This window comes from Salmo salar, chromosome 25, assembly GCF_965601325.2.
Source record: "Salmo salar chromosome 25, fSalSal1, whole genome shotgun sequence".
In the NCBI taxonomy this organism is placed as follows: Eukaryota; Metazoa; Chordata; class Actinopteri; order Salmoniformes; family Salmonidae; genus Salmo; species Salmo salar.
This window is the reverse complement of record NC_138315.1, coordinates 41,913,081-41,934,657: the sequence shown is the minus strand read 5'-3', so window position 1 is coordinate 41,934,657 and position 21,577 is coordinate 41,913,081. Positions and strand designations below refer to the sequence as shown.

At 46.5% G+C, this 21,577-nt stretch overlaps 13 non-coding genes across 13 annotated transcripts; all 13 read right to left on the bottom strand.

The window, feature by feature from the left end:
- Nucleotides 1–163: 163 nt before the first annotated feature.
- Nucleotides 164–327, bottom strand: LOC123730684 (U1 spliceosomal RNA). Its single transcript, XR_006762119.1, has one exon. It is a non-coding gene; the product is annotated as a U1 spliceosomal RNA (small nuclear RNA).
- Nucleotides 328–2,759: 2,432 nt separating this feature from the next.
- Nucleotides 2,760–2,878, bottom strand: LOC145864113 (5S ribosomal RNA). Its single transcript, XR_014382692.1, has one exon. It is a non-coding gene; the product is annotated as a 5S ribosomal RNA (ribosomal RNA).
- Nucleotides 2,879–3,522: 644 nt separating this feature from the next.
- Nucleotides 3,523–3,686, bottom strand: LOC145864125 (U1 spliceosomal RNA). The gene has a single exon (XR_014382704.1). It is a non-coding gene; the product is annotated as a U1 spliceosomal RNA (small nuclear RNA).
- Nucleotides 3,687–6,120: 2,434 nt separating this feature from the next.
- On the bottom strand, nucleotides 6,121–6,239 carry LOC145864191 (5S ribosomal RNA). The gene has a single exon (XR_014382771.1). It is a non-coding gene; the product is annotated as a 5S ribosomal RNA (ribosomal RNA).
- A 644-nt stretch (nucleotides 6,240–6,883) lies between these two features.
- LOC145864124 (U1 spliceosomal RNA) lies at nucleotides 6,884–7,047 on the bottom strand. Its single transcript, XR_014382703.1, has one exon. It is a non-coding gene; the product is annotated as a U1 spliceosomal RNA (small nuclear RNA).
- A 2,431-nt stretch (nucleotides 7,048–9,478) lies between these two features.
- On the bottom strand, nucleotides 9,479–9,597 carry LOC145864190 (5S ribosomal RNA). Its single transcript, XR_014382770.1, has one exon. It is a non-coding gene; the product is annotated as a 5S ribosomal RNA (ribosomal RNA).
- Nucleotides 9,598–10,241: 644 nt separating this feature from the next.
- LOC145864123 (U1 spliceosomal RNA) lies at nucleotides 10,242–10,405 on the bottom strand. The gene has a single exon (XR_014382702.1). It is a non-coding gene; the product is annotated as a U1 spliceosomal RNA (small nuclear RNA).
- A 2,422-nt stretch (nucleotides 10,406–12,827) lies between these two features.
- On the bottom strand, nucleotides 12,828–12,946 carry LOC145864179 (5S ribosomal RNA). Its single transcript, XR_014382761.1, has one exon. It is a non-coding gene; the product is annotated as a 5S ribosomal RNA (ribosomal RNA).
- Nucleotides 12,947–13,603: 657 nt separating this feature from the next.
- LOC145864194 (U1 spliceosomal RNA) lies at nucleotides 13,604–13,767 on the bottom strand. Its single transcript, XR_014382774.1, has one exon. It is a non-coding gene; the product is annotated as a U1 spliceosomal RNA (small nuclear RNA).
- A 2,422-nt stretch (nucleotides 13,768–16,189) lies between these two features.
- LOC145864153 (5S ribosomal RNA) lies at nucleotides 16,190–16,308 on the bottom strand. The gene has a single exon (XR_014382740.1). It is a non-coding gene; the product is annotated as a 5S ribosomal RNA (ribosomal RNA).
- Nucleotides 16,309–16,965: 657 nt separating this feature from the next.
- LOC145864193 (U1 spliceosomal RNA) lies at nucleotides 16,966–17,129 on the bottom strand. Its single transcript, XR_014382773.1, has one exon. It is a non-coding gene; the product is annotated as a U1 spliceosomal RNA (small nuclear RNA).
- Nucleotides 17,130–19,554: 2,425 nt separating this feature from the next.
- On the bottom strand, nucleotides 19,555–19,673 carry LOC123730567 (5S ribosomal RNA). Its single transcript, XR_006762031.1, has one exon. It is a non-coding gene; the product is annotated as a 5S ribosomal RNA (ribosomal RNA).
- Nucleotides 19,674–20,330: 657 nt separating this feature from the next.
- LOC145864192 (U1 spliceosomal RNA) lies at nucleotides 20,331–20,494 on the bottom strand. The gene has a single exon (XR_014382772.1). It is a non-coding gene; the product is annotated as a U1 spliceosomal RNA (small nuclear RNA).
- Nucleotides 20,495–21,577: the final 1,083 nt, after the last annotated feature.

Genomic DNA, 21,577 nt, shown 5'->3' with positions numbered 1-21,577 from the left:
CTGCATTTCGCAACATGATGTTTCCACAAAATGCCAAGCATGTTTCGCTACAAACAGATGTTTGCACCTTTTGATTAAGCGTAACATAAAGTCTCTTTGACAATTGATTTCAAAGATCTTCACACCTGTCGGCAAGCCACAGTTGTATCATTAAACAAGACATCAGGGGCGAGCGCGAACGCAGTCCCCCACTACCATAAATTATGCAATCGAGATTTCCACATTTGGGAAATTCGCAGGGGTCAGCACAGCCGGAGTGCAATGGCTGAGCCTCGCCCTGGGTGAACCGCCTTCTTGATCACGGTATCTCCCTTGCCAGGTAAGTATGAGTTATACACATCGGTGGAGGGCAAGTCTTTCCAGTGCCAACATTTTCGGCTGACGGTAACTACTTTGTGTTCTGCTAATATCACGCCACTTCGACCGGCGTTAAATGCCGTTTAGGAATGCACTTGCAGACAGAGTGGTGAAAAAGTAGTTTATTTTGTTTACTAGATTATATCAGTGAACCACTAGATTCCCATCATGCAACACTGTAGAAAAAAATCACCAATGACTTTTTAATACACTGCTCAAAAAAATAAAGGGAACACTTAAACAACACAATGTAACTCCAAGTCAATGACACTTCTGTGAAATCAAACTGTCCACTTAGGAAGCAACACTGATTGACAATACATTTCAAATGCTGTTGTGCAAATGGAATAGACAACAGGTGGAAATTATAGGCAATAAGCAAGACACCCCCAATAAAGGAGTGGTTCTGCAGGTGGGAACCACAGACCACTTCTCAGTTCCTATGCTTCCTGGCTGATGTTTTGGTCACTTTTGAATGCTGGCGGTGCTTTCACTCTGGTGGTAGCATGAGACGGAGTCTACAACCCACACAAGTGGCTCAGGTAGTGCAGCTCATCCAGGATGGCACATCAATGCGAGCTGTGGCAAGAAGGTTTGCTGTGTCTGTCAGCGTAGTGTCCAGAGCATGGAGGCGTTACCAGGAGACAGGCCAGTACATCAGGAGACGTGGAGGAGGCCGTAGGAGGGCAACAACCCAGCAGCAGGACCGCTACCTCCGCCTTTGTGCAAGGAGGAGCAGGAGGAGCACTGCCAGAGCCCTGCAAAATGACCTCCAGCAGGCCACAAATGTGCATGTGTCTGCTCAAACGGTCAGAAACAGACTCCATGAGGGTGGTATGAGGGCCCGACGTCCACAGGTGGGGGTTGTGCTTACAGCCCAACGCCGTGCAGGACGTTTGGCATTTGCCAGAGAACACCAAGATTGGCAAATTCGCCACTGGCGCCCTGTGCTCTTCACAGATGAAAGCAGGTTCACACAGAGCACATGACAGACGTGACAGAATCTGGAGACGCCGCGGAGAACGTTATGCTGCCTGCAACATCCTCCAGCATGACCGGTTTGGCGGTGGGTCAGTCATGGTGTGGGGTGGCATTTCTTTGGGGGGCCGCACAGCCCTCCATGTGCTCGCCAGAGGTAGCCTGACTGCCATTAGGTACCGAGATGAGATCCTCAGACCCCTTGTTAGACCATATGCTGGTGCGGTTGGCCCTGGATTCCTCCTAATGCGAGACAATGCTAGACCTCATGTGGCTGGAGTGTGTCAGCAGTTCCTGCAAGAGGAAGGCATTGATGCTATGGACTGGCCCGCCCGTTCCCCAGACCTGAATCCAATTGAGCACATCTGGGACATCATGTCTCGCTCCATCCACCAACACCATGTTGCACCACAGACTGTCCAGGAGTTGGCGGATGCTTTAGTCCAGGTCTGGGAGGAGATCCCTCAGGAGACCATCCGCCACCTCATCAGGAGCATGCCCAGGCGTTGTAGGGAGGTCATACAGGCACGTGGAGGCCACACACACTACTGAGCCTCATTTTGACTTGTTTTAAGGACATTTCATCAAAGTTGGATCAGCCTGTAGTGTGGTTTTCCACTTTAATTTTGAGTGTGACTCCAAATCCAGACCTCCATGGGTTGATAAATTAGATTTCCATTGATTATTTTTGTGTGATTTTGTTGTCAGCACATTCAACTATGTAAAGAAAAAAGTATTTAATAAGATTATTTCTTTCATTCAGATCTAGGATGTGTTGTTTAAGTGTTCCCTTTATTTTTTTGAGCAGTATATCTTAACCTGTCTGATATCAGAAATGTATGCGATATGACGAAATACAATCACGTTCAGACACACACACACCCACACACACACACACACAAACACACACACACACACACACACACACACACAGGGAGAGAGACAAATGCATGAAACCAATTGATTTATTATCAATAACATCTCACATTCTTTTGTGCTTTTGATTTACTCCGTTAAAAAAACGGTTCTAATTCCACCATGGAAAGCACAGGGCCATCAGACACCGGTCCAGTTCCACTCAGCAGCATTATTTCCTTTGATCATTTGAACAGGGCGAGGGAGCACAAAGCACACACAAGCTGCATTCAGTAACAATATTCTTATTTGTCTTATAAATAAAGGCAGTTGCTCCCTGACAACACAAAGAACTTTGATCGTATTAAAAGGGCAGGGGAGGCTAACCCACAGAAGCTGCATTTAGTACGGGGGGGGGGGGGGGAATGTATGAAATGTATGGATAAGAGCGTCTGCTAAAAATGACTAAAATGTAAAAAGAAAGAAATGTAGTCAATTCAGCATCAAAAGGTCACTACAAGGCAGTGTTGCTGATGAAATGACGCAAGAGCACACCCTAGTGGAGAAAAAGCTTACAGCACCTGGTATTCCCAGGCGGTCTCCCATCCAAGTACTAACCAGGCCCGACCCTGCTTAGCTTCCGAGATCAGACGAGATCGGGCGTATTCAGGCTGGTATGGCCGTAAGCCGTTAGACTAACTCATGGTACAGCATATGAAGTCAAAGTGAGTGTGATAAACAGACATTGCGTTTTCACCAATTAGATAAGCAGCTTGAACTTTGGCTCACTCAAAAACTGCAAGTAATTACATATACTGTAGCCATCACTTTTTAGCACAAAATCAAACTAACCTTGCTAACATTTCAAAGCAAGGGCATATTTTCCACACAGCCTTGTGGGGAAAAAAACGGACAAATCCAATGAATTCGGACAAATACATCATTAGCAACACTTTCCCATGCAGCTATCCTACTAGCCAGAATCAATACACGAAAGTTCTGAATGTAGAAAACCTATTACATTGCTCTGTGCTAAGGAGGAGCGCATGTAAGGACAATTTCATATTGTTAGCGCATGGGGCGCGTATGACACATGATGACGGGTAGGGGTCCAGAGCGGCTTCCCAACCATGTCTTGATTGAAGTACCAGCGTGTCATAAATACCATGCTGCATTTCGCAACATGATGTTTCCACAAAATGCCAAGCATGTTTCGCTACAAACAGATGTTTGCACCTTTTGATTAAGCGTAACATAAAGTCTCTTTGACAATTGATTTCAAAGATCTTCACACCTGTCGGCAAGCCACAGTTGTATCATTAAACAAGACATCAGGGGCGAGCGCGAACGCAGTCCCCCACTACCATAAATTATGCAATCGAGATTTCCACATTTGGGAAATTCGCAGGGGTCAGCACAGCCGGAGTGCAATGGCTGAGCCTCGCCCTGGGTGAACCGCCTTCTTGATCACGGTATCTCCCTTGCCAGGTAAGTATGAGTTATACACATCGGTGGAGGGCAAGTCTTTCCAGTGCCAACATTTTCGGCTGACGGTAACTACTTTGTGTTCTGCTAATATCACGCCACTTCGACCGGCGTTAAATGCCGTTTAGGAATGCACTTGCAGACAGAGTGGTGAAAAAGTAGTTTATTTTGTTTACTAGATTATATCAGTGAACCACTAGATTCCCATCATGCAACACTGTAGAAAAAAATCACCAATGACTTTTTAATACACTGCTCAAAAAAATAAAGGGAACACTTAAACAACACAATGTAACTCCAAGTCAATGACACTTCTGTGAAATCAAACTGTCCACTTAGGAAGCAACACTGATTGACAATACATTTCAAATGCTGTTGTGCAAATGGAATAGACAACAGGTGGAAATTATAGGCAATAAGCAAGACACCCCCAATAAAGGAGTGGTTCTGCAGGTGGGAACCACAGACCACTTCTCAGTTCCTATGCTTCCTGGCTGATGTTTTGGTCACTTTTGAATGCTGGCGGTGCTTTCACTCTGGTGGTAGCATGAGACGGAGTCTACAACCCACACAAGTGGCTCAGGTAGTGCAGCTCATCCAGGATGGCACATCAATGCGAGCTGTGGCAAGAAGGTTTGCTGTGTCTGTCAGCGTAGTGTCCAGAGCATGGAGGCGTTACCAGGAGACAGGCCAGTACATCAGGAGACGTGGAGGAGGCCGTAGGAGGGCAACAACCCAGCAGCAGGACCGCTACCTCCGCCTTTGTGCAAGGAGGAGCAGGAGGAGCACTGCCAGAGCCCTGCAAAATGACCTCCAGCAGGCCACAAATGTGCATGTGTCTGCTCAAACGGTCAGAAACAGACTCCATGAGGGTGGTATGAGGGCCCGACGTCCACAGGTGGGGGTTGTGCTTACAGCCCAACGCCGTGCAGGACGTTTGGCATTTGCCAGAGAACACCAAGATTGGCAAATTCGCCACTGGCGCCCTGTGCTCTTCACAGATGAAAGCAGGTTCACACAGAGCACATGACAGACGTGACAGAATCTGGAGACGCCGCGGAGAACGTTATGCTGCCTGCAACATCCTCCAGCATGACCGGTTTGGCGGTGGGTCAGTCATGGTGTGGGGTGGCATTTCTTTGGGGGGCCGCACAGCCCTCCATGTGCTCGCCAGAGGTAGCCTGACTGCCATTAGGTACCGAGATGAGATCCTCAGACCCCTTGTTAGACCATATGCTGGTGCGGTTGGCCCTGGATTCCTCCTAATGCGAGACAATGCTAGACCTCATGTGGCTGGAGTGTGTCAGCAGTTCCTGCAAGAGGAAGGCATTGATGCTATGGACTGGCCCGCCCGTTCCCCAGACCTGAATCCAATTGAGCACATCTGGGACATCATGTCTCGCTCCATCCACCAACACCATGTTGCACCACAGACTGTCCAGGAGTTGGCGGATGCTTTAGTCCAGGTCTGGGAGGAGATCCCTCAGGAGACCATCCGCCACCTCATCAGGAGCATGCCCAGGCGTTGTAGGGAGGTCATACAGGCACGTGGAGGCCACACACACTACTGAGCCTCATTTTGACTTGTTTTAAGGACATTTCATCAAAGTTGGATCAGCCTGTAGTGTGGTTTTCCACTTTAATTTTGAGTGTGACTCCAAATCCAGACCTCCATGGGTTGATAAATTAGATTTCCATTGATTATTTTTGTGTGATTTTGTTGTCAGCACATTCAACTATGTAAAGAAAAAAGTATTTAATAAGATTATTTCTTTCATTCAGATCTAGGATGTGTTGTTTAAGTGTTCCCTTTATTTTTTTGAGCAGTATATCTTAACCTGTCTGATATCAGAAATGTATGCGATATGACGAAATACAATCACGTTCAGACACACACACACCCACACACACACACACACAAACACACACACACACACACACACACACACACAGGGAGAGAGACAAATGCATGAAACCAATTGATTTATTATCAATAACATCTCACATTCTTTTGTGCTTTTGATTTACTCCGTTAAAAAAACGGTTCTAATTCCACCATGGAAAGCACAGGGCCATCAGACACCGGTCCAGTTCCACTCAGCAGCATTATTTCCTTTGATCATTTGAACAGGGCGAGGGAGCACAAAGCACACACAAGCTGCATTCAGTAACAATATTCTTATTTGTCTTATAAATAAAGGCAGTTGCTCCCTGACAACACAAAGAACTTTGATCGTATTAAAAGGGCAGGGGAGGCTAACCCACAGAAGCTGCATTTAGTACGGGGGGGGGGGGGGGGGAATGTATGAAATGTATGGATAAGAGCGTCTGCTAAAAATGACTAAAATGTAAAAAGAAAGAAATGTAGTCAATTCAGCATCAAAAGGTCACTACAAGGCAGTGTTGCTGATGAAATGACGCAAGAGCACACCCTAGTGGAGAAAAAGCTTACAGCACCTGGTATTCCCAGGCGGTCTCCCATCCAAGTACTAACCAGGCCCGACCCTGCTTAGCTTCCGAGATCAGACGAGATCGGGCGTATTCAGGCTGGTATGGCCGTAAGCCGTTAGACTAACTCATGGTACAGCATATGAAGTCAAAGTGAGTGTGATAAACAGACATTGCGTTTTCACCAATTAGATAAGCAGCTTGAACTTTGGCTCACTCAAAAACTGCAAGTAATTACATATACTGTAGCCATCACTTTTTAGCACAAAATCAAACTAACCTTGCTAACATTTCAAAGCAAGGGCATATTTTCCACACAGCCTTGTGGGGAAAAAAACGGACAAATCCAATGAATTCGGACAAATACATCATTAGCAACACTTTCCCATGCAGCTATCCTACTAGCCAGAATCAATACACGAAAGTTCTGAATGTAGAAAACCTATTACATTGCTCTGTGCTAAGGAGGAGCGCATGTAAGGACAATTTCATATTGTTAGCGCATGGGGCGCGTATGACACATGATGACGGGTAGGGGTCCAGAGCGGCTTCCCAACCATGTCTTGATTGAAGTACCAGCGTGTCATAAATACCATGCTGCATTTCGCAACATGATGTTTCCACAAAATGCCAAGCATGTTTCGCTACAAACAGATGTTTGCACCTTTTGATTAAGCGTAACATAAAGTCTCTTTGACAATTGATTTCAAAGATCTTCACACCTGTCGGCAAGCCACAGTTGTATCATTAAACAAGACATCAGGGGCGAGCGCGAACGCAGTCCCCCACTACCATAAATTATGCAATCGAGATTTCCACATTTGGGAAATTCGCAGGGGTCAGCACAGCCGGAGTGCAATGGCTGAGCCTCGCCCTGGGTGAACCGCCTTCTTGATCACGGTATCTCCCTTGCCAGGTAAGTATGAGTTATACACATCGGTGGAGGGCAAGTCTTTCCAGTGCCAACATTTTCGGCTGACGGTAACTACTTTGTGTTCTGCTAATATCACGCCACTTCGACCGGCGTTAAATGCCGTTTAGGAATGCACTTGCAGACAGAGTGGTGAAAAAGTAGTTTATTTTGTTTACTAGATTATATCAGTGAACCACTAGATTCCCATCATGCAACACTGTAGAAAAAAATCACCAATGACTTTTTAATACACTGCTCAAAAAAATAAAGGGAACACTTAAACAACACAATGTAACTCCAAGTCAATGACACTTCTGTGAAATCAAACTGTCCACTTAGGAAGCAACACTGATTGACAATACATTTCAAATGCTGTTGTGCAAATGGAATAGACAACAGGTGGAAATTATAGGCAATAAGCAAGACACCCCCAATAAAGGAGTGGTTCTGCAGGTGGGAACCACAGACCACTTCTCAGTTCCTATGCTTCCTGGCTGATGTTTTGGTCACTTTTGAATGCTGGCGGTGCTTTCACTCTGGTGGTAGCATGAGACGGAGTCTACAACCCACACAAGTGGCTCAGGTAGTGCAGCTCATCCAGGATGGCACATCAATGCGAGCTGTGGCAAGAAGGTTTGCTGTGTCTGTCAGCGTAGTGTCCAGAGCATGGAGGCGTTACCAGGAGACAGGCCAGTACATCAGGAGACGTGGAGGAGGCCGTAGGAGGGCAACAACCCAGCAGCAGGACCGCTACCTCCGCCTTTGTGCAAGGAGGAGCAGGAGGAGCACTGCCAGAGCCCTGCAAAATGACCTCCAGCAGGCCACAAATGTGCATGTGTCTGCTCAAACGGTCAGAAACAGACTCCATGAGGGTGGTATGAGGGCCCGACGTCCACAGGTGGGGGTTGTGCTTACAGCCCAACGCCGTGCAGGACGTTTGGCATTTGCCAGAGAACACCAAGATTGGCAAATTCGCCACTGGCGCCCTGTGCTCTTCACAGATGAAAGCAGGTTCACACAGAGCACATGACAGACGTGACAGAATCTGGAGACGCCGCGGAGAACGTTATGCTGCCTGCAACATCCTCCAGCATGACCGGTTTGGCGGTGGGTCAGTCATGGTGTGGGGTGGCATTTCTTTGGGGGGCCGCACAGCCCTCCATGTGCTCGCCAGAGGTAGCCTGACTGCCATTAGGTACCGAGATGAGATCCTCAGACCCCTTGTTAGACCATATGCTGGTGCGGTTGGCCCTGGATTCCTCCTAATGCGAGACAATGCTAGACCTCATGTGGCTGGAGTGTGTCAGCAGTTCCTGCAAGAGGAAGGCATTGATGCTATGGACTGGCCCGCCCGTTCCCCAGACCTGAATCCAATTGAGCACATCTGGGACATCATGTCTCGCTCCATCCACCAACACCATGTTGCACCACAGACTGTCCAGGAGTTGGCGGATGCTTTAGTCCAGGTCTGGGAGGAGATCCCTCAGGAGACCATCCGCCACCTCATCAGGAGCATGCCCAGGCGTTGTAGGGAGGTCATACAGGCACGTGGAGGCCACACACACTACTGAGCCTCATTTTGACTTGTTTTAAGGACATTTCATCAAAGTTGGATCAGCCTGTAGTGTGGTTTTCCACTTTAATTTTGAGTGTGACTCCAAATCCAGACCTCCATGGGTTGATAAATTAGATTTCCATTGATTATTTTTGTGTGATTTTGTTGTCAGCACATTCAACTATGTAAAGAAAAAAGTATTTAATAAGATTATTTCTTTCATTCAGATCTAGGATGTGTTGTTTAAGTGTTCCCTTTATTTTTTTGAGCAGTATATCTTAACCTGTCTGATATCAGAAATGTATGCGATATGACGAAATACAATCACGTTCAGACACACACACACCCACACACACACACACACAACACACACACACACACACACACACACACACAGGGAGAGAGACAAATGCATGAAACCAATTGATTTATTATCAATAACATCTCACATTCTTTTGTGCTTTTGATTTACTCCGTTAAAAAAACGGTTCTAATTCCACCATGGAAAGCACAGGGCCATCAGACACCGGTCCAGTTCCACTCAGCAGCATTATTTCCTTTGATCATTTGAACAGGGCGAGGGAGCACAAAGCACACACAAGCTGCATTCAGTAACAATATTCTTATTTGTCTTATAAATAAAGGCAGTTGCTCCCTGACAACACAAAGAACTTTGATCGTATTAAAAGGGCAGGGGAGGCTAACCCACAGAAGCTGCATTTAGTACGGGGGGGGGGGGGGGAATGTATGAAATGTATGGATAAGAGCGTCTGCTAAAAATGACTAAAATGTAAAAAGAAAGAAATGTAGTCAATTCAGCATCAAAAGGTCACTACAAGGCAGTGTTGCTGATGAAATGACGCAAGAGCACACCCTAGTGGAGAAAAAGCTTACAGCACCTGGTATTCCCAGGCGGTCTCCCATCCAAGTACTAACCAGGCCCGACCCTGCTTAGCTTCCGAGATCAGACGAGATCGGGCGTATTCAGGCTGGTATGGCCGTAAGCCGTTAGACTAACTCATGGTACAGCATATGAAGTCAAAGTGAGTGTGATAAACAGACATTGCGTTTTCACCAATTAGATAAGCAGCTTGAACTTTGGCTCACTCAAAAACTGCAAGTAATTACATATACTGTAGCCATCACTTTTTAGCACAAAATCAAACTAACCTTGCTAACATTTCAAAGCAAGGGCATATTTTCCACACAGCCTTGTGGGGAAAAAAACGGACAAATCCAATGAATTCGGACAAATACATCATTAGCAACACTTTCCCATGCAGCTATCCTACTAGCCAGAATCAATACACGAAAGTTCTGAATGTAGAAAACCTATTACATTGCTCTGTGCTAAGGAGGAGCGCATGTAAGGACAATTTCATATTGTTAGCGCATGGGGCGCGTATGACACATGATGACGGGTAGGGGTCCAGAGCGGCTTCCCAACCATGTCTTGATTGAAGTACCAGCGTGTCATAAATACCATGCTGCATTTCGCAACATGATGTTTCCACAAAATGCCAAGCATGTTTCGCTACAAACAGATGTTTGCACCTTTTGATTAAGCGTAACATAAAGTCTCTTTGACAATTGATTTCAAAGATCTTCACACCTGTCGGCAAGCCACAGTTGTATCATTAAACAAGACATCAGGGGCGAGCGCGAACGCAGTCCCCCACTACCATAAATTATGCAATCGAGATTTCCACATTTGGGAAATTCGCAGGGGTCAGCACAGCCGGAGTGCAATGGCTGAGCCTCGCCCTGGGTGAACCGCCTTCTTGATCACGGTATCTCCCTTGCCAGGTAAGTATGAGTTATACACATCGGTGGAGGGCAAGTCTTTCCAGTGCCAACATTTTCGGCTGACGGTAACTACTTTGTGTTCTGCTAATATCACGCCACTTCGACCGGCGTTAAATGCCGTTTAGGAATGCACTTGCAGACAGAGTGGTGAAAAAGTAGTTTATTTTGTTTACTAGATTATATCAGTGAACCACTAGATTCCCATCATGCAACACTGTAGAAAAAAATCACCAATGACTTTTTAATACACTGCTCAAAAAAATAAAGGGAACACTTAAACAACACAATGTAACTCCAAGTCAATGACACTTCTGTGAAATCAAACTGTCCACTTAGGAAGCAACACTGATTGACAATACATTTCAAATGCTGTTGTGCAAATGGAATAGACAACAGGTGGAAATTATAGGCAATAAGCAAGACACCCCCAATAAAGGAGTGGTTCTGCAGGTGGGAACCACAGACCACTTCTCAGTTCCTATGCTTCCTGGCTGATGTTTTGGTCACTTTTGAATGCTGGCGGTGCTTTCACTCTGGTGGTAGCATGAGACGGAGTCTACAACCCACACAAGTGGCTCAGGTAGTGCAGCTCATCCAGGATGGCACATCAATGCGAGCTGTGGCAAGAAGGTTTGCTGTGTCTGTCAGCGTAGTGTCCAGAGCATGGAGGCGTTACCAGGAGACAGGCCAGTACATCAGGAGACGTGGAGGAGGCCGTAGGAGGGCAACAACCCAGCAGCAGGACCGCTACCTCCGCCTTTGTGCAAGGAGGAGCAGGAGGAGCACTGCCAGAGCCCTGCAAAATGACCTCCAGCAGGCCACAAATGTGCATGTGTCTGCTCAAACGGTCAGAAACAGACTCCATGAGGGTGGTATGAGGGCCCGACGTCCACAGGTGGGGGTTGTGCTTACAGCCCAACGCCGTGCAGGACGTTTGGCATTTGCCAGAGAACACCAAGATTGGCAAATTCGCCACTGGCGCCCTGTGCTCTTCACAGATGAAAGCAGGTTCACACAGAGCACATGACAGACGTGACAGAATCTGGAGACGCCGCGGAGAACGTTATGCTGCCTGCAACATCCTCCAGCATGACCGGTTTGGCGGTGGGTCAGTCATGGTGTGGGGTGGCATTTCTTTGGGGGGCCGCACAGCCCTCCATGTGCTCGCCAGAGGTAGCCTGACTGCCATTAGGTACCGAGATGAGATCCTCAGACCCCTTGTTAGACCATATGCTGGTGCGGTTGGCCCTGGATTCCTCCTAATGCGAGACAATGCTAGACCTCATGTGGCTGGAGTGTGTCAGCAGTTCCTGCAAGAGGAAGGCATTGATGCTATGGACTGGCCCGCCCGTTCCCCAGACCTGAATCCAATTGAGCACATCTGGGACATCATGTCTCGCTCCATCCACCAACACCATGTTGCACCACAGACTGTCCAGGAGTTGGCGGATGCTTTAGTCCAGGTCTGGGAGGAGATCCCTCAGGAGACCATCCGCCACCTCATCAGGAGCATGCCCAGGCGTTGTAGGGAGGTCATACAGGCACGTGGAGGCCACACACACTACTGAGCCTCATTTTGACTTGTTTTAAGGACATTTCATCAAAGTTGGATCAGCCTGTAGTGTGGTTTTCCACTTTAATTTTGAGTGTGACTCCAAATCCAGACCTCCATGGGTTGATAAATTAGATTTCCATTGATTATTTTTGTGTGATTTTGTTGTCAGCACATTCAACTATGTAAAGAAAAAAGTATTTAATAAGATTATTTCTTTCATTCAGATCTAGGATGTGTTGTTTAAGTGTTCCCTTTATTTTTTTGAGCAGTATATCTTAACCTGTCTGATATCAGAAATGTATGCGATATGACGAAATACAATCACGTTCAGACACACACACACCCACACACACACACACACAAACACACACACACACACACACACACACAGGGAGAGAGACAAATGCATGAAACCAATTGATTTATTATCAATAACATCTCACATTCTTTTGTGCTTTTGATTTACTCCGTTAAAAAAACGGTTCTAATTCCACCATGGAAAGCACAGGGCCATCAGACACCAGTCCAGTTCCACTCAGCAGCATTATTTCCTTTGATCATTTGAACAGGGCGAGGGAGCACAAAGCACACACAAGCTGCATTCAGTAACAATATTCTTATTTGTCTTATAAATAAAGGCAGTTGCTCCCTGACAACACAAAGAACTTTGATCGTATTAAAAGGGCAGGGGAGGCTAACCCACAGAAGCTGCATTTAGTACGGGGGGGGGAATGTATGAAATGTATGGATAAGAGCGTCTGCTAAAAATGACTAAAATGTAAAAAGAAAGAAATGTAGTCAATTCAGCATCAAAAGGTCACTACAAGGCAGTGTTGCTGATGAAATGACGCAAGAGCACACCCTAGTGGAGAAAAAGCTTACAGCACCTGGTATTCCCAGGCGGTCTCCCATCCAAGTACTAACCAGGCCCGACCCTGCTTAGCTTCCGAGATCAGACGAGATCGGGCGTATTCAGGCTGGTATGGCCGTAAGCCGTTAGACTAACTCATGGTACAGCATATGAAGTCAAAGTGAGTGTGATAAACAGACATTGCGTTTTCACCAATTAGATAAGCAGCTTGAACTTTGGCTCACTCAAAAACTGCAAGTAATTACATATACTGTAGCCATCACTTTTTAGCACAAAATCAAACTAACCTTGCTAACATTTCAAAGCAAGGGCATATTTTCCACACAGCCTTGTGGGGGAAAAAACGGACAAATCCAATGAATTCGGACAAATACATCATTAGCAACACTTTCCCATGCAGCTATCCTACTAGCCAGAATCAATACACGAAAGTTCTGAATGTAGAAAACCTATTACATTGCTCTGTGCTAAGGAGGAGCGCATGTAAGGACAATTTTATATTGTTAGCGCATGGGGCGCGTATGACACATCATGACGGGTAGGGGTCCAGAGCGGCTTCCCAACCATCTCTTGATTGAAGTACCAGCGTGTCATAAATAGCATGCTGCATTTCGCAACATGATGTTTCCACAAAATGCCAACCATGTTTCGCTACAAACAGATGTTTGCACCTTTTGATTAAGCGTAACATAAAGTCTCTTTGACAATTGATTTCAAAGATCTTCACACATCATCCTCACACCTGTCGGCAAGCCACAGTTGTATCATTAAACAAGACATCAGGGGAGAGCGCGAACGCAGTCCCCCACTACCATAAATTATGCAATCGAGATTTCCACATTTGGGAAATTCGCAGGGGTCAGCACAGCCGGAGTGCAATGGCTGAGCCTCGCCCTGGGTGAACCGCCTTCTTGATCACGGTATCTCCCTTGCCAGGTAAGTATGAGTTATACACATCGGTGGAGGGCAAGTCTTTCCAGTGCCAACATTTTCGGCTGACGGTAACTACTTTGTGTTCTGCTAATATCACGCCACTTCGACCGGCGTTAAATGCCGTTTAGGAATGCACATGCAGACAGAGTGGTGAAAAAGTAGTTTATTTTGTTTACTAGATTATATCAGTGAACCACTAGATTCCCATCATGCAACACTGTAGAAAAAAATCACCAATGACTTTTTAATACACTGCTCAAAAAAATAAAGGGAACACTTAAACAACACAATGTAACTCCAAGTCAATGACACTTCTGTGAAATCAAACTGTCCACTTAGGAAGCAACACTGATTGACAATACATTTCAAATGCTGTTGTGCAAATGGAATAGACAACAGGTGGAAATTATAGGCAATAAGCAAGACACCCCCAATAAAGGAGTGGTTCTGCAGGTGGGAACCACAGACCACTTCTCAGTTCCTATGCTTCCTGGCTGATGTTTTGGTCACTTTTGAATGCTGGCAGTGCTTTCACTCTGGTGGTAGCATGACACGGAGTCTACAACCCACACAAGTGGCTCAGGTAGTGCAGCTCATCCAGGATGGCACATCAATGCGAGCTGTGGCAAGAAGGTTTGCTGTGTCTGTCAGCGTAGTGTCCAGAGCATGGAGGCGTTACCAGGAGACAGGCCAGTACATCAGGAGACGTGGAGGAGGCCGTAGGAGGGCAACAACCCAGCAGCAGGACCGCTACCTCCGCCTTTGTGCAAGGAGGAGCAGGAGGAGCACTGCCAGAGCCCTGCAAAATGACCTCCAGCAGGCCACAAATGTGCATGTGTCTGCTCAAACGGTCAGAAACAGACTCCATGAGGGTGGTATGAGGGCCCGACGTCCACAGGTGGGGGTTGTGCTTACAGCCCAACGCCGTGCAGGACGTTTGGCATTTGCCAGAGAACACCAAGATTGGCAAATTCGCCACTGGCGCCCTGTGCTCTTCACAGATGAAAGCAGGTTCACACAGAGCACATGACAGACGTGACAGAATCTGGAGACGCCGCGGAGAACGTTCTGCTGCCTGCAACATCCTCCAGCATGACCGGTTTGGCGGTGGGTCAGTCATGGTGTGGGGTGGCATTTCTTTGGGGGGCCGCACAGCCCTCCATGTGCTCGCCAGAGGTAGCCTGACTGCCATTAGGTACCGAGATGAGATCCTCAGACCCCTTGTGAGACCATATGCTGGTGCGGTTGGCCCTGGATTCCTCCTAATGCAAGACAATGCTAGACCTCATGTGGCTGGAGTGTGTCAGCAGTTCCTGCAAGAGGAAGGCATTGATGCTATGGACTGGCCCGCCCGTTCCCCAGACCTGAATCCAATTGAGCACATCTGGGACATCATGTCTCGCTCCATCCACCAACACCATGTTGCACCACAGACTGTCCAGGAGTTGGCGGATGCTTTAGTCCAGGTCTGGGAGGAGATCCCTCAGGAGACCATCCGCCACCTCATCAGGAGCATGCCCAGGCGTTGTAGGGAGGTCATACAGGCACGTGGAGGCCACACACACTACTGAGCCTCATTTTGACTTGTTTTAAGGACATTTCATCAAAGTTGGATCAGCCTGTAGTGTGGTTTTCCACTTTAATTTTGAGTGTGACTCCAAATCCAGACCTCCATGGGTTGATAAATTAGATTTCCATTGATTATTTTTGTGTGATTTTGTTGTCAGCACATTCAACTATGTAAAGAAAAAAGTATTTAATAAGATTATTTCTTTCATTCAGATCTAGGATGTGTTGTTTAAGTGTTCCCTTTATTTTTTTGAGCAGTATATCTTAACCTGTCTGATATCAGAAATGTATGCGATATGACGAAATACAATCACGTTCAGACACACACACACCCACACACACACACACACAAACACACACACACACACACACACACACAGGGAGAGAGACAAATGCATGAAACCAATTGATTTATTATCAATAACATCTCACATTCTTTTGTGCTTTTGATTTACTCCGTTAAAAAAACGGTTCTAATTCCACCATGGAAAGCACAGGGCCATCAGACACCAGTCCAGTTCCACTCAGCAGCATTATTTCCTTTGATCATTTGAACAGGGCGAGGGAGCACAAAGCACACACAAGCTGCATTCAGTAACAATATTCTTATTTGTCTTATAAATAAAGGCAGTTGCTCCCTGACAACACAAAGAACTTTGATCGTATTAAAAGGGCAGGGGAGGCTAACCCACAGAAGCTGCATTTAGTACGGGGGGGGGAATGTATGAAATGTATGGATAAGAGCGTCTGCTAAAAATGACTAAAATGTAAAAAGAAAGAAATGTAGTCAATTCAGCATCAAAAGGTCACTACAAGGCAGTGTTGCTGATGAAATGACGCAAGAGCACACCCTAGTGGAGAAAAAGCTTACAGCACCTGGTATTCCCAGGCGGTCTCCCATCCAAGTACTAACCAGGCCCGACCCTGCTTAGCTTCCGAGATCAGACGAGATCGGGCGTATTCAGGCTGGTATGGCCGTAAGCCGTTAGACTAACTCATGGTACAGCATATGAAGTCAAAGTGAGTGTGATAAACAGACATTGCGTTTTCACCAATTAGATAAGCAGCTTGAACTTTGGCTCACTCAAAAACTGCAAGTAATTACATATACTGTAGCCATCACTTTTTAGCACAAAATCAAACTAACCTTGCTAACATTTCAAAGCAAGGGCATATTTTCCACACAGCCTTGTGGGGGAAAAAACGGACAAATCCAATGAATTCGGACAAATACATCATTAGCAACACTTTCCCATGCAGCTATCCTACTAGCCAGAATCAATACACGAAAGTTCTGAATGTAGAAAACCTATTACATTGCTCTGTGCTAAGGAGGAGCGCATGTAAGGACAATTTTATATTGTTAGCGCATGGGGCGCGTATGACACATCATGACGGGTAGGGGTCCAGAGCGGCTTCCCAACCATCTCTTGATTGAAGTACCAGCGTGTCATAAATAGCATGCTGCATTTCGCAACATGATGTTTCCACAAAATGCCAACCATGTTTCGCTACAAACAGATGTTTGCACCTTTTGATTAAGCGTAACATAAAGTCTCTTTGACAATTGATTTCAAAGATCTTCACACATCATCCTCACACCTGTCGGCAAGCCACAGTTGTATCATTAAACAAGACATCAGGGGAGAGCGCGAACGCAGTCCCCCACTACCATAAATTATGCAATCGAGATTTCCACATTTGGGAAATTCGCAGGGGTCAGCACAGCCGGAGTGCAATGGCTGAGCCTCGCCCTGGGTGAACCGCCTTCTTGATCACGGTATCTCCCTTGCCAGGTAAGTATGAGTTATACACATCGGTGGAGGGCAAGTCTTTCCAGTGCCAACATTTTCGGCTGACGGTAACTACTTTGTGTTCTGCTAATATCACGCCACTTCGACCGGCGTTAAATGCCGTTTAGGAATGCACATGCAGACAGAGTGGTGAAAAAGTAGTTTATTTTGTTTACTAGATTATATCAGTGAACCACTAGATTCCCATCATGCAACACTGTAGAAAAAAATCACCAATGACTTTTTAATACACTGCTCAAAAAAATAAAGGGAACACTTAAACAACACAATGTAACTCCAAGTCAATGACACTTCTGTGAAATCAAACTGTCCACTTAGGAAGCAACACTGATTGACAATACATTTCAAATGCTGTTGTGCAAATGGAATAGACAACAGGTGGAAATTATAGGCAATAAGCAAGACACCCCCAATAAAGGAGTGGTTCTGCAGGTGGGAACCACAGACCACTTCTCAGTTCCTATGCTTCCTGGCTGATGTTTTGGTCACTTTTGAATGCTGGCAGTGCTTTCACTCTGGTGGTAGCATGACACGGAGTCTACAACCCACACAAGTGGCTCAGGTAGTGCAGCTCATCCAGGATGGCACATCAATGCGAGCTGTGGCAAGAAGGTTTGCTGTGTCTGTCAGCGTAGTGTCCAGAGCATGGAGGCGTTACCAGGAGACAGGCCAGTACATCAGGAGACGTGGAGGAGGCCGTAGGAGGGCAACAACCCAGCAGCAGGACCGCTACCTCCGCCTTTGTGCAAGGAGGAGCAGGAGGAGCACTGCCAGAGCCCTGCAAAATGACCTCCAGCAGGCCACAAATGTGCATGTGTCTGCTCAAACGGTCAGAAACAGACTCCATGAGGGTGGTATGAGGGCCCGACGTCCACAGGTGGGGGTTGTGCTTACAGCCCAACGCCGTGCAGGACGTTTGGCATTTGCCAGAGAACACCAAGATTGGCAAATTCGCCACTGGCGCCCTGTGCTCTTCACAGATGAAAGCAGGTTCACACAGAGCACATGACAGACGTGACAGAATCTGGAGACGCCGCGGAGAACGTTCTGCTGCCTGCAACATCCTCCAGCATGACCGGTTTGGCGGTGGGTCAGTCATGGTGTGGGGTGGCATTTCTTTGGGGGGCCGCACAGCCCTCCATGTGCTCGCCAGAGGTAGCCTGACTGCCATTAGGTACCGAGATGAGATCCTCAGACCCCTTGTGAGACCATATGCTGGTGCGGTTGGCCCTGGATTCCTCCTAATGCAAGACAATGCTAGACCTCATGTGGCTGGAGTGTGTCAGCAGTTCCTGCAAGAGGAAGGCATTGATGCTATGGACTGGCCCGCCCGTTCCCCAGACCTGAATCCAATTGAGCACATCTGGGACATCATGTCTCGCTCCATCCACCAACACCATGTTGCACCACAGACTGTCCAGGAGTTGGCGGATGCTTTAGTCCAGGTCTGGGAGGAGATCCCTCAGGAGACCATCCGCCACCTCATCAGGAGCATGCCCAGGCGTTGTAGGGAGGTCATACAGGCACGTGGAGGCCACACACACTACTGAGCCTCATTTTGACTTGTTTTAAGGACATTTCATCAAAGTTGGATCAGCCTGTAGTGTGGTTTTCCACTTTAATTTTGAGTGTGACTCCAAATCCAGACCTCCATGGGTTGATAAATTAGATTTCCATTGATTATTTTTGTGTGATTTTGTTGTCAGCACATTCAACTATGTAAAGAAAAAAGTATTTAATAAGATTATTTCTTTCATTCAGATCTAGGATGTGTTGTTTAAGTGTTCCCTTTATTTTTTTGAGCAGTATATCTTAACCTGTCTGATATCAGAAATGTATGCGATATGACGAAATACAATCACGTTCAGACACACACACACCCACACACACACACACACAAACACACACACACACACACACACACACACGGGAGAGAGACAAATGCATGAAACCAATTGATTTATTATCAATAACATCTCACATTCTTTTGTGCTTTTGATTTACTCCGTTAAAAAAACGGTTCTAATTCCACCATGGAAAGCACAGGGCCATCAGACACCAGTCCAGTTCCACTCAGCAGCATTATTTCCTTTGATCATTTGAACAGGGCGAGGGAGCACAAAGCACACACAAGCTGCATTCAGTAACAATATTCTTATTTGTCTTATAAATAAAGGCAGTTGCTCCCTGACAACACAAAGAACTTTGATCGTATTAAAAGGGCAGGGGAGGCTAACCCACAGAAGCTGCATTTAGTACGGGGGGGGGGGAATGTATGAAATGTATGGATAAGAGCGTCTGCTAAAAATGACTAAAATGTAAAAAGAAAGAAATGTAGTCAATTCAGCATCAAAAGGTCACTACAAGGCAGTGTTGCTGATGAAATGACGCAAGAGCACACCCTAGTGGAGAAAAAGCTTACAGCACCTGGTATTCCCAGGCGGTCTCCCATCCAAGTACTAACCAGGCCCGACCCTGCTTAGCTTCCGAGATCAGACGAGATCGGGCGTATTCAGGCTGGTATGGCCGTAAGCCGTTAGACTAACTCATGGTACAGCATATGAAGTCAAAGTGAGTGTGATAAACAGACATTGCGTTTTCACCAATTAGATAAGCAGCTTGAACTTTGGCTCACTCAAAAACTGCAAGTAATTACATATACTGTAGCCATCACTTTTTAGCACAAAATCAAACTAACCTTGCTAACATTTCAAAGCAAGGGCATATTTTCCACACAGCCTTGTGGGGAAAAAAACGGACAAATCCAATGAATTCGGACAAATACATCATTAGCAACACTTTCCCATGCAGCTATCCTACTAGCCAGAATCAATACACGAAAGTTCTGAATGTAGAAAACCTATTACATTGCTCTGTGCTAAGGAGGAGCGCATGTAAGGACAATTTCATATTGTTAGCGCATGGGGCGCGTATGACACATCATGACGGGTAGGGGTCCAGAGCGGCTTCCCAACCATGTCTTGATTGAAGTAGCAGCGTGTCATAAATACCATGCTGCATTTCGCAACATGATGTTTCCACAAAATGCCAACCATGTTTCGCTACAAACAGATGTTTGCACCTTTTGATTAAGCGTAACATAAAGTCTCTTTGACAATTGATTTCAAAGATCTTCACACATCATCCTCACACCTGTCGGCAAGCCACAGTTGTATCATTAAACAAGACATCAGGGGAGAGCGCGAACGCAGTCCCCCACTACCATAAATTATGCAATCGAGATTTCCACATTTGGGAAATTCGCAGGGGTCAGCACAGCCGGAGTGCAATGGCTGAGCCTCGCCCTGGGTGAACCGCCTTCTTGATCACGGTATCTCCCTTGCCAGGTAAGTATGAGTTATACACATCGGTGGAGGGCAAGTCTTTCCAGTGCCAACATTTTCGGCTGACGGTAACTACTTTGTGTTCTGCTAATATCACGCCACTTCGACCGGCGTTAAATGCCGTTTAGGAATGCACTTGCAGACAGAGTGGTGAAAAAGTAGTTTATTTTGTTTACTAGATTATATCAGTGAACCACTAGATTCCCATCATGCAACACTGTAGAAAAAAATCACCAATGACTTTTTAATACACTGCTCAAAAAAATAAAGGGAACACTTAAACAACACAATGTAACTCCAAGTCAATGACACTTCTGTGAAATCAAACTGTCCACTTAGGAAGCAACACTGATTGACAATACATTTCAAATGCTGTTGTGCAAATGGAATAGACAACAGGTGGAAATTATAGGCAATAAGCAAGACACCCCCAATAAAGGAGTGGTTCTGCAGGTGGGAACCACAGACCACTTCTCAGTTCCTATGCTTCCTGGCTGATGTTTTGGTCACTTTTGAATGCTGGCGGTGCTTTCACTCTGGTGGTAGCATGACACGGAGTCTACAACCCACACAAGTGGCTCAGGTAGTGCAGCTCATCCAGGATGGCACATCAATGCGAGCTGTGGCAAGAAGGTTTGCTGTGTCTGTCAGCGTAGTGTCCAGAGCATGGAGGCGTTACCAGGAGACAGGCCAGTACATCAGGAGACGTGGAGGAGGCCGTAGGAGGGCAACAACCCAGCAGCAGGACCGCTACCTCCGCCTTTGTGCAAGGAGGAGCAGGAGGAGCACTGCCAGAGCCCTGCAAAATGACCTCCAGCAGGCCACAAATGTGCATGTGTCTGCTCAAACGGTCAGAAACAGACTCCATGAGGGTGGTATGAGGGCCCGACGTCCACAGGTGGGGGTTGTGCTTACAGCCCAACGCCGTGCAGGACGTTTGGCATTTGCCAGAGAACACCAAGATTGGCAAATTCGCCACTGGCGCCCTGTGCTCTTCACAGATGAAAGCAGGTTCACACAGAGCACATGACAGACGTGACAGAATCTGGAGACGCCGCGGAGAACGTTCTGCTGCCTGCAACATCCTCCAGCAT